The sequence below is a fragment of the Apis dorsata genome, unplaced genomic scaffold (genome assembly GCF_000469605.1).
Source record: "Apis dorsata unplaced genomic scaffold, Apis dorsata 1.3 scaffold_527, whole genome shotgun sequence".
In the NCBI taxonomy this organism is placed as follows: Eukaryota; Metazoa; Arthropoda; class Insecta; order Hymenoptera; family Apidae; genus Apis; species Apis dorsata.
The window spans coordinates 1,471,373-1,481,014 of record NW_006263750.1 but is presented as its reverse complement, the minus strand read 5'-3'; the positions used below and the strand labels follow the sequence as shown (position 1 = coordinate 1,481,014).

Genomic DNA, 9,642 nt, shown 5'->3' with positions numbered 1-9,642 from the left:
CCCACGATTCCTAAAATATTCAAGGAGCCGTCGACGGCGGCGGCAACGGCGACGACGACGATGGCGTTGCGCCTCTGGCGCTCTGGACCAACTCTCCTCTTGTCTTTCTCCATTTTTTTTCTCTCCTCTTCCTTCCTCTTTGTCCTTTTTCCCCTTTCTTCCGCTCGCCTCCCTCCTCCTATCGTCCCGCTTAGCCGAAAAAGGGGTCGGTAAATCTGATAAGGGCTCTCTGATCCTTACCACGATGATGCTGGCCGCCGGCTACGAGGATCAGAGCCTCGCTTCCTTCCTTTCTTTCTTTCTTTCTTTCTTCCACCGTGGCTCGTTCGATCGAGCGTGCACTCCTCCTCCGCTCTCGCCCCACTCATCATCGTCCACCGCTATTAAATTTTTATTGAATTAGAGGTTTGACCGATTCGTGCCGGACGAGAAAGAGAGCGATCGATGATTAGGTGTTTCAAATTGTTTCGACGAACGGACGATAATACGCCGAAATACTTTTTCCCTCTCGATCACGATCGGCCCGATAACGGTGATGATGGTAATGATCGCTGTTTTACGCACGAGCATTGTTACTCGGTTACTTTCTGGAGGACAGGTTTCCAGCGATCGGTTTAACACTCCAACTCGGCGTTGGATAAGTATACGGTTTCTCGGTTTCAGATTCCGAAACGGTAATTGTCGATGCTCGAGGTGAAACGTTGGGGAAATGTAATTCAATTCTTTGTCTCGTTCGAGACGAAAGTAGTCATTCGAGTCATTGGAGAAGAAGAATCAATCGTATCATTTATTTGTTTTTATCGATTTATCGTAATTTTCGTAGAAATATTTATTATTCAAGTATTAATTCAATCGTACATACATACATGTATAATTTAATATTCGTTTTGATCCAGTTTATTATCATATCATATCGTAAACGTGTTTGGATAAATCGAATACGAAAATCAGAAAAAAAAGATATCGTTGAAAAGAATTTCAACGAATAATACACTTACATTTCTCCTGTAATTATTCAAACTTGTTATTAATTGAACACAAGCAAATCAAATTTATCTTAATTTTCAATCGATCGATCTCATTGCAATCTTTCTTATTTAAATTGATTTATTGTTCTCCTTCTCCAAATCCTCTTCGATTTTACAAAGAAATCGAATGAATACGAAATTCGTCTCGAGGATACCATAAAATTTCGCGGTTACGCGGAGGATTGTAAGTATGCACACCGTGCAAATGCGCCGATGGATGGAAATTAATTAACAGTTATTCCCCGATCCACGATTTGTCCGCTCGAGTTACGATGCTCGGTGCTTGTGAGGCTGTTTAATTATTGTCGATGCACGGCCGAGTTTTCCTATAAAACGAAAGCAATTAGAGGCGGAGTACAAAGGGCTTCCGCGAAGACTTAGAGGTGTCGCTTGGGAAAATTAATTACCGGATTTCCCTCGGAATATCCGATACACAACCACGTCGATAAGTCAACGCGATCGTGTTTTCAAAGAATTTCATCGATCTGTAACGAGCAATCTCTTCTTTCGAATATTGGTCGAATATTAAAACGTTTAAATCGTTCGATCTGCTAATCTCTGTTCAGCTTCTATTTTCTTAAGCCATGTCCTTTTGACATAGGAATAGAAAATTGGATTAATCTTAGATAAAAGAATTTAATTTTTTATTTATAACGTAAATGATAAATGATTCTCATTTAAGGAAAGGAAAAATTGAATCTATCAAAGAAACTATTCAACGATTAATTCAAAGATTAATTTAACAGTTAACTGAAAACTTTCTTTAAGTTAATCGATTCTTCGAAATTTCCTACGAACGATATTATTTCTCGAGAAATATTTGAAATGTATAACACGATCGAGATAAAAAAAGAAAAAGAGAGAGAAAAAAACAAAATTGAAATTGAGCAAAAGAACGATCCAATTCCTTTCTTGGCAATCTGACGGAGCAATAAAATATTTCTCGCTTCTTCGTTCACATCATATTGACATGTAATTTCCAGCGCTCGTCCGACGTGAAAATCATGGTCGAGGCACGCTGGCTGCCGCACGAGGTCGTTCCACGTTGGGATTCGCAACGTTGGCGATGGTTGCACGTTAATTTGAGCCGTGGCGGGGCTCGTTTAAGCGTCCACGAACTTCGACCTGGGCCGGTTCGTTAGCAATTTCCCGAGCGATCCTATTTCAAGACCTGTTTTGCGTCGGGCGATTTATCGAGGACAACGGTGTCGCGTGATTATTCCTCGGGATCGAGGCACGACGACAAAGTAGCCCGCGGCTGTGAACGTGAAAGAGGAGCGACAAGAAGAGGAACGGACGTTCTTCTCCTCGGTAAAAATATTTTTACAAGTGACAGCCAGTGGATACATACGCGGGATATGATGGGCAGGTAGGTCTTCTTCTTGTAGAAGGTAATAAGCTTGGCTCGAAGGTTTGAAACGATTACGAGCACAAAATGTTAGTCGAATTTTCTACGGATTCAATTATTCCATTTTTTTCCTCCCCGTGTTTTTTATTTTTATTTTTTTGTATCTCTCCTCGTATATTCCGCTTTTTTCGAATTTTTTGTACAATTCTAGGATTTGTAAGTCGATCTATTTCTTGCCTCTTTCCTGTTTTTTTTTCTTCCTGCTTGTTATAGAGAATTTAAATAAGCGCCGATAATAGCGTCTCTAGCGATTTTGCATAACTTCCCACGCTTCCCGCGACCGTGGCCGAGCGAACCGGCTGCTTCGGAGTCCAGTTAATCCGAGTTATTTAGCGCTCCGTTAATATCGTCCGAGCTTGTGCAATGATCAAAGTGGTTTAGTTTTCAGGATTGTTCGCGTGAGAACGTTCTTTATATCAGAATTAATCTCGACGAATAATTTATTCGGTCGAGCGAAATAGCGGCGGGGAGACGATTTTTAAAAAAAAAAGAACGATCCCCTCGGATCTTTCATTTTTCCCCATTGATAAAATTTCGATCATCGCACGCTCGCATCGCACATATATCGCAAAGCAATAAACTCACGGAAACCAATCGAATACCATTTCAATTCAACTCGCGCGAGCGCGGCAACACGTACGGGTCATAAATTCAAGTATCTCCTTCTCGACGATTTCCGCGCATCTTCGATCGTTACGTACGAACGTTTCCACGAACCCTCGTCTCGAACAAGGTAGAAAAAAAAAAAAAAAAGAAAAAAATAGAAAAATAAAAGAATGAAAAATGTAAAAAAGAATGGTCGACAAACGCCTCGCTTCAGGTGTTAATTTCTTCGCAGATGCGAAAAAGCAGAAAGCAAGGAACGTGTGAGAGCCGACACGAGCCGAACGCGTAGGTGTGGCCATGTTTGCACAGCGCTAATTTCGCGTAATGAAGATCATACGCGAGCTGGAGGAACGATAGCTGGAGCGCGAGGGGGAACGTTGGGGCGAACGAGCGAAAGGAGGGAAAGGGAACGAGTGTCGGTGAAACGTCGACCGCTCTCCAGTCGTAATTTTCGCGCGTGAAAAAGCGTGAAATCCGCCTCGAGTCTAGGAATTGAGCGGTCACTCAATGCCTCTCCGCGAACCGCTCCATTTGCGTATCCTCCGATTTTCGAAATCCTCCTCCCCTTTGTGCGTGTTTCGCGCTCGTCAATCGTAATTAGACCGATCGGCAACATATCTCGATCGCGAGAGCGGTCGAAAGCGATGAGAATTCAATAAGAGTTTTGCGAAAGAACGGTCGAGTTCCTCGAGTGAGACGTTACTCCGGTTTCGATTCAAACGTAATGACGATTATTTGATAAATTGGCGGATAAAAGTTACCTTCGAACAAGTATATATTACGTGAAGATTTCTTAATGGCTGCTCGTTTGGCTGCCGATTGTGTTCGCGCATTGCAACTTCATTTCGACGAAAGGTAGAAATCTTTACTAATCGTATTCCGCAACGAGTAATATATTAGTTTACGTTTAAATTCCGACTGTAAATTTAGCTAATAATTCCAAACTCTATTATTAGGTTAACAGGGTTAATAATAATTCGAAAAATTCTCCTTTCCACGCGGACAAAATCGTAACGAAAATTCGGAAGGTTCCATAAAAAATTCCTTGGAAAACGTTCTAATCTTTATATTTCAACGAGGAGAATTCAATCTTTCTTGGACGCGCAAGGAAAGGAGAAAAAGTACACGTGGAAATTCCCTTTTCGGTTGGAAAAGTTTACGCGGGAAACGATGTACAAAATTTCCTCGGGACGGGACTCGGGAAAGGGGACTACTCGTCGAAACGGGTGAAAGCGGATTCAGCGCGAACCCACCTGTTGCCCCGTTCATCTTCGTGCATCCACGTGCGCGCGCGCGCGCGCGCCTCCACGTACCTATATACACACCGACGAATCGTGAAACCGGTGGTGGTGAATGGAAGCGCGTGCAGAGGACTAGGCCAGCTCGGATTGCCATCGATCGCCAACTCTTTCTCGTTTCGAGCTACAGGTGTACGTACCGGTGCACCCGCGGCTTCATTGTGCGGATACTTGGAGCGGAATGCTCAACCGAAATTGCACGTTGACTCGCACGTTTACAGAGTAAGAGTATTTGCGTATGTCGCGTGATCGTGGCGATTATCGCAGATGCAGAAAAACGCTCGTCATGGAAAATGATATCCTCGCGAGGGTCTCTCTTTGGAGTCGAGTGTACGACACGAAACGGTTAAAATTCGAAGAGAATCTTGCGGGGAACATTGTTCCCACTTTTTTGCCGGTTGCATGCGCTTTTAATGCATCTCCCTTCTATGCTACGATGTTCTACGAATGTAACGAGCGCAATAAAGTTAGCGATTCAAGGGTTGGTAGATCTTTTCGAGCATCTACGAGGAAATTGCGAGGAGAGGAGAACGTTGCGTTTCCCACCGTTTCTTTTACGAGTCCGGAACGTGATTTGAAGAATTTATTTAGAATTTATACGCGAGGATCTGAACGCAAATATAGACGATATTAGTGGTAGTGAATATTTTATTACACTTTTTTTCTTTTGCTCTTTCAAAAATCAGACTCAAGTCATCTCGCATTCGCGAATCTACGACAAAAAGTACGCATCAAAAATCGTGAACGTCTCGCGCAATTTCGACGAACTGTGCCCNAGCAACGTAACTCGGAGAAACGACTCGCGTGATCCAAGCACCTTGGATCTCACGAGCCAAGATCCTCGCAATTAGAATTCCCGTTCCCAATCGGCATGCGAAAAAGAAGGCGAAAGCGGGATAAAAATCGTTTCGCTCGTCACGTCCTGCTCGTGAACGACGGATTCCTCGACACGACGCCCGCATTATCACCGGTTGGTTCCCTCCCCCTCGGCCAATCGCGCAAGAAATCCTCTGGGGACGCGTCCCCTCCGCTTCTACACGAGAAATATACGAACGATCGGTGCATCGAACCTAACCCTAACGCAAGTGGCCGGCGGTTCGAGGAAACGAACAGAGGACTATTAGTTCTACGGAAGCATTTCAATTCCGGCGAAGGAGGAGGCCTCCCTCGGCCTGTAAACACGCATCACCACCACGCGGCCGGTTATAACCTTCTTCTTCTTTCTCGTGTCTCTTTAAAAGACTCGTGGAAGGAGTAAGAAAGAGGTTGTACGCTCGCTTATGTCCGCCGCTTTCTCGATGCGTGTCGTCTGAAAGCACGGCCATGCTATCCCGCTAATTACTGAATAACTCTTCCCTGCTACCCCTCTCCCTCCCCCACGTCGAGCGTGCTTACCCGCTTTCGAGCGTCGCGCGGCAAAGATCGACGTCCGCTCTACGTCGTCCGATTGTCCTCTTGCTCGATGCTCCTCTCCTCCTCCTCCTCCTCCTCCTCCTCCTCTTTCGATCGATCGCATCGATCGTATCGTGGCGCGCGCCCTATCGCGCAGGGATCGTGAATCTCGCGGCCGGGCAGAGTGGACAGAGCTATTGCCCTATCCCGAAGCGAGCAATGGATAGAGACGGCGGCGGAACGTTTAGTACAGCGGATGTTTGCCTCAAGGGTAATTAAATCATGCCGAAGCAACGTTTCAGATAACGTCGGCTCGCTTCACAGATCTTTCGTGAGCGCGATGTGTATGTGTATGTGTATGCGTGTGCGTGTGCGTGCAGCAAGACTTCGTAGGGACTTTGACGCAGTCTTGTCACGGATTGATTGTGGTGGGTGGCCGCGCGCGTGGGTGTGACGGACTACACCGGACGGATCTACGGATTCTTCGTTCGCTTCGTGGATCGGTGGTGTTGGTTCTTGCGTGTACGTTGATCGAAGAGATTGGCACGGGTAAATAGGGTATGGCGAGATTGAGCACTGTGCAAGCTTTGTTCTGGGTTTATGGGGGAATCGAGGAGAACGTCTTGTAAAGGAGGATATATTACGAATCGAGTTATCGGTGAGCTATCGACTACTTCGAAGGATCTTTGTTACACCGTCATTGTGTCGATATTCAATGTTTGTTTATAACGCCACGAGTTTAAGGATTTATTCCCCCCCCTCTTCTTTTCTCTTTTTCAGAGGCGAAAATTTCAGCGGTCCCCCTCCCCGCGATCGTATCGAAATCGTATCAAGAACGTCGATATCATTAATAATATCTTATAAAGTTATGTTAAGCGTTCACATACCACCAATCACGTTACATATCATTCTAATCTATGCGCGACATGCAAATCAATATCTCGAAACCAGATTCGTACATACATTCGTACATCAACGATCACACGCACACGAGAGTTACATACCTTAACAAAGTTATCCGAACTCTGTTTCACTTTACAAAGTGAAGCCAAGCGTGACGGATCGAGGAGTTCCTCGATCGATTTCACGGTATCATTGCCTCGACCTTTACACCTATCCCCGCCATTTTATTATTCGCCTTATGGGGAGGATATGACGAGGGACGAGGCCCTCGGAACGGGGCCGAAAAATCTACGGGGTCCAACGGTTCTACGGTTCGAAAGGGACCCGAGTAATTAGCGATAATTAACGACCGCTGCCCCGGCGAGATACGACGGTTTTAATTACTCCGCGAAAGGCAGCGCTTGCATTTTCTTTCTTTCGTGGCTGACCCGCGCCGATACGGGCCCGAAAGAATTAAGTGGCCGCCACGGCGAGTCCATCTCCCCGGGACCGCAACGACTTTCGACGTGTGCCCCACCGAAGACCCTCATTAATGGCGGCCGAGTAATTTGCGTGGATGACTTTGCCCTCGTGCCTCTTCGTATCCGTCCACCCTCACCACTTCCTGACACCCACGCTCGAATAACAATCGCTCGAATGACACGACNCGAGCTTGTCGCCGTTCCTCCTATCCGTTCCTAGACCTTCCAAGATACTGAACGTTTCCTCGCCACGATATCAATAGAACGATATGAGTCAACAAATTTCTTCGAATTTCCTCGCGATGAATCACTTTTCAAAGTCGTAGCTCGGCATAATAACATCGCAATAACGAGATAACGAGCAGTTCGTCCAAAACAAATAGAGCCGATATCAACATCGCCAACCGCCTATTCTCGACAACAATCGCCGACCACGCCCCGATCAAATCTCGTCAACTATCTCGCGTTTCAATTTCGGATCACTGTTAACCGATCGACCCTTCCCGAAATCGCGAAGGAAAACTCTTCGATTATAATTAAGAACAGGGTCCAGGGATCCATCCGTGGCCGATGATAAATCATCTCTCGTAGGCACAGCCTCGTCGTCCACGAAATTCGCGGCGAGGCTCGAGCGTGGCGGCGCGGAGGAGAGAGTGGCCGGGATCCCTTTAATACCGTTAGTATAACGAGAGGAGGATCGGTTTATCGGGCCCCGATCGGCCAATACTGCCGGGAATAAATGAAGAGGCGAAGATCCGAGGCGAAATCATTACAGTAACGAGACATTAACCAGATAAGAGTCGCCGGCCTTCGGCTTCTATCTCCTATCCGAAGCGCGGCCACGTACACATACTTACACGCGCGCACACGCGCACACGGGATCCTGAGGCCCTGCCCCCCGCCTCACGAGCTTCGAGGAATGGAATTCGCATTATTAAAATACGCCTGTTCGCGGTGGCTCGGCGGAAAGTATCCTTCGACGATCTACGCGCCCTCCAGTGCTTCTGGACCCCCCGATATTTATTGCCGATACATAATTTTTCGGCAACCCTCGATCATGCAAATCGCTTCTCAACAAGAAGTTTCGTTACGTCGGTCATTGTTTCAGAAATTTGTGGAAATTTGTGTGTCTACGTTTTTGAATAGAACCGTGTTGCAGAATATTGAAAATTTTGTACGTCAGAAATTTTTGGCAACGTCTTTGAATAAAATCAGGTTTGGAATAGATATATGTAGGTTAATCGTAGAGTGACACGTATGAGATAGAATTTGAGGATTTTGATAGGTTAGAATTGATTAAAAATTTGTGAGAGTAAAGAGTAAAGTTGATATGACTGGTAATTTTTTTTATCAGAAATTTTATAAGAAAATCAACGTGGATTTTTATGCGAATACATAATCTGGGAATGTTATTTCGAATTTTTTTTTTTTTACTACTTTTAGATTAATTCGTAGTAATAGATTGTGAGTTTTATCAAATGGCATACAAATTCATGATAATTATTGAAATTAGGAGGAAACATTTTATACTTATGAAATCAATGAATTATACGTTTAAATTATTCAGTGATTTTTAAATACTCATCGTGAGAATTAACATTGGAAATGTTTCCTTCGACTTGAAAGAAAAATTCGAAATAAAGGAATAATTCCACGAGATACATAATCCGTAATTGTAAATAATTTTCACCTATTATTACAACGCACCACCTATTATTCTCTATTCCAAAATCGTTATTTTAAAACCGCGAATTATACCGCAATTTAACCTCGTTGGACAGATTTACGCAAGATGAAGCGACGATGATCCATATTCCAAAAAAAAAAAAAAAAAAAAACATCACCGATCAAAGTGGAAATTCCTGTTCCCCCTGTAAATTTATTATCGAATTTCCATCATCGCTTCCAACAACCTAATAAAAAACATCAAAAATCTTAATCCAACACAAATAACCAATCAGAAACCAACTCCTCTTTCCTTTCCTTCCAAAATTACTTTCCAATCCAAACTCCTCGTTGCAAAAAATCCTGGAATACCGAGTCACGGAACTTCTCTTAATAATTTCATCCAACATCGTCGAAACGCAAGAGACGTCGTGACGGCCACCTGTTACGCGACGCCTTGCGATCCACGTAATTGCGCGGCGATACCTGGTTCCCCTGCCTCCTCCACCCTCCTCCCCACCCTCTCTCACCGTGACTTTCCAGCGACCCGGACACCCGTACCACCGTAGGTTTATCACCAATTTACAGAGGTGTTTTAAGAGCGGTACGCGAGCGTATCGAAGGGGGTGCGGGTCGGGGCGGCGGGTGGCGAGGCAAGGGTCAGGTAGGTGATCTTGTTTGCTAATGGCGTACTCGTGTTCGAATGTAGTTGCTCCGCAATGTCCATACGTCTTCTGATTAAGATTAAAGAAACCGCGTATCTCGTCGAAGCCGCGCGCTTAATGTATTCACGCGGCTGTGTAAAAGTTAAGAGTCGCCCGGGGCACGATAGAGCTCACGAAACCCTTTCGTTCCTCCCTTCTCCCCCTTCTCCCCCACCC

General features: G+C 45.1%; 2 long non-coding RNA genes across 2 annotated transcripts in view; one reads left to right on the top strand and one right to left on the bottom strand.

The window, feature by feature from the left end:
• The window catches only part of LOC116186259, a 12,183-nt gene extending 11,519 nt beyond the window's left edge, over nt 1–664 (bottom strand). Inside the window, exon 1 of the long non-coding RNA XR_004151220.1 lies at nt 241–664. This is a non-coding gene — a long non-coding RNA (uncharacterized LOC116186259). The remainder of the gene's footprint in view (nt 1–240) is intronic.
• Nucleotides 1–1,098, top strand: part of LOC116186258 — a 106,478-nt gene extending 105,380 nt beyond the window's left edge. The window contains exon 4 of the long non-coding RNA XR_004151219.1: nt 664–1,098. This is a non-coding gene — a long non-coding RNA (uncharacterized LOC116186258). The remainder of the gene's footprint in view (nt 1–663) is intronic.
• The last annotated feature ends 8,544 nt before the right edge of the window (nt 1,099–9,642 follow it).